Raw genomic sequence first — 2583 nt, 5'->3', positions numbered from 1 at the left:
AGATGTGGTCTCACCAAGACCCTGTACAACTGCAGTAGAACCTCCCTGCTCCTATACTCAAATCCTTTTGCTATGAATGCTAACATACCATTCGCCTTCTTCACTGCCTGCTGCACCTGCATGCCTACTTTTAATGACTGGTGTACCATGACACCCAGGTCTCGTTGCATCTCCCCCTTTCCTAATCGGCCACCATTCAGATAATAGTCTCCTTTCATGTTTTTGCCACCAAAGTGGATAACCTCACATTTATCCACTTTATACTGCATCTGCCATGCATTTGCCCACTCACCCAGCCTATCCAAGTCACCTTGCAGCCTCCTAGCATCGTCCTCACAGCTAACACTGCCCCCCAGCTTCATGTCATCTGCAAACTTGGAGATGTTGCATTCAATTCCCTCGTCCAAATCATTAATATATATCGTAAATAGCTGAGGTCCCAGAACTGAGCCTTGCGGTACCCCACTAGTCACTGCCTGCCATTGTGAAAAGGACCCGTTTACTCCTACTCTTTGCTTCCTGTCTGCCAGCCAGTTCTCTATCCACATCAATACTGAACCCCCAATACCGTGTGCTTTAAGTTTGTATACTAATCTCTTCTGTGGGACCTTGTCGATAGCCTTCTGAAAGTCCAGATACACCACATCCACTGGTTCTCCCTTATCCACTCTACTAGTTACATCCTCGAAAAATTCGATAAGATTCGTCAGATATGATTTACCCTTCATAAATCCATGCTGACTTTGTCCAATAATTTCACCGCTTTCCAAGGGTCGGGTCGCAGCCGCGCGCCGCCACAGCTCCTCCCGCTCCGAACTCGGCCAGCTCCGCGATGGTGGGTAAGTCCACAGGCTCTGTGACTGGAGCCCCAGGTTGTTCCGGTTGGTGGCCGCCCACGGCGTTAGGCCCCAACGACAACGGAGACCCGACAGGGAAAAGGTCGGGTTCTCCGTGCAGCGGAAAGATTTTAAAAGTTTCCCCCACCCCCCGCCCCCCACACACATCAGAGATCAGATATGTCAGATTACACTATGTGAAGCTGACGAAGAAATTGCAGAAGCTCTGGCCGAGATTTATGAATCACAATCTATAATAATAATTTCATTCAGTTCTCTTAATTTTTAAGAAAGTTATGGGCTTTTGACTGTCGTTGATCATAGCTTTTGTGTTAAGTCTATGAAAAAGCAATTGGGAACAAGATGCTAATTTCAGAGGATGAAAATGGCCATATCTTTTTTAATACTGAAAGTGAATTAGATGTCAAATTAAACGTCTTATTATGCTTTATCTGATGGGATAAATTGCTGACTTGATTTTTTTAATCTCAAAATGTTGTAACATTCCTACACTCTAGAACTTTGTGTTTTGCTCTCATATAACATTGCTTGTGCGTAAGTCGTAGAACCTAACCTAGCCTGCATGAAGTGAAGAAAGCAACCGTGTGCAGGAAGACGATGGAAGCGGAGAGATGGCATAAATATAAATTTGAACAAGGTGACGGAAAAAACTTGTCAGAAGTGGGATTCGAACCCACGCCTCCAGTCGGAGACCAGAACACCCGCCCCGTTGGTTGTCGGGGAAGGACGCATCCTTGAGTCTGGCGCCTTAGACCACTCGGCCATCCTGACAGCTGCCAGGCGCAGCGGCAGCGAGCTACAAACCCAGCAACTTACCCATGCGGTGCTTGCCTTTTATTCCTCTTTTTCGACCGGTTATAAGTCTATTTTCGACGAACACTTCGTTCTTTCTTGTCTCTTAATCTACCCCCGACATTCTCCGTCCCCTGACTCCGCGCCTGCCCGTTGTTTACAGCCGTTGGTCGCCGGCGGGACGCGATGGAACCCGGTGCGCGTGCTCGAGCGGGGGGGGGGGGGGGGGGGGCGCGCGCGCCGTCGCCATGTTGGATCGGGGTCGGCCACGCGCGTGCATTACGTACGTGTGCTCCGCGCGTGCGCGTGCGCGTGTACTGTATACGTGCGTGTGCTCCGTGCGTCAGCAGCTGGTGCCGGAGGAGCGCGCATGCTCATTGGGAATGACTGCGGGGCTTCCACTTCAATGCTGGAAACACCCAATAGGTCAGGCAGCATCAGTGGAGAGAGGACCTGCCAAAAAGGTTCAGCTCAAAGATCTTTCATTAGATATCCAGCTACAGCATTAAAATATATATATATTTTACAGTGGGATTTTATTTAGTTTCTCCATTGTTTGTGAACCAAATCCTACTTCTTAAAAAAAAACACACAAAGTTGGAGTAACTTAGGGGGTCGGGCAGCACCTGTGGAGGCAAATGGATAGGTGATGTATCAGGTTGGGACCATTCAGAAGGAGGGAGGATGCTGGAAAAAGAGAGGAGAGGGCGGGACAAAGCCTGGCAAGTGATAGAGGTGTGATACAGAAGTGTGAGAACGTACACCTCCAGATTCAGGGACAGTTTCTTCCCAGCTGTTATCAGGCAACTGAACTATCCTACCATAACTAGAGAGCAGTACTGAACTACTGTTTTGATCTGACTTTACTGGCTTTATCTTGCACTAAACTTCATTCCTTTATCATGGGTGATGTTTCGGGTCGAGACCCTTTTTC

The 2583-nt window shown here is 48.4% G+C and overlaps 1 non-coding gene across 1 annotated transcript; it reads right to left on the bottom strand.

The window, feature by feature from the left end:
* Positions 1-1509: 1509 nt before the first annotated feature.
* Positions 1510-1628, bottom strand: trnal-caa (transfer RNA leucine (anticodon CAA)). Its single transcript has 2 exons — positions 1591-1628; positions 1510-1555 (listed from the first exon to the last, which is right to left on the bottom strand). It is a non-coding gene; the product is annotated as a tRNA-Leu (tRNA).
* Positions 1629-2583: the final 955 nt, after the last annotated feature.

The sequence above is a fragment of the Leucoraja erinacea genome, chromosome 1 (genome assembly GCF_028641065.1).
Source record: "Leucoraja erinacea ecotype New England chromosome 1, Leri_hhj_1, whole genome shotgun sequence".
NCBI classification, from domain to species: Eukaryota; Metazoa; Chordata; class Chondrichthyes; order Rajiformes; family Rajidae; genus Leucoraja; species Leucoraja erinaceus.
The sequence above is the reverse complement of the archived record's forward strand: the minus strand, read 5'-3'. Positions and strand labels throughout refer to the sequence as shown.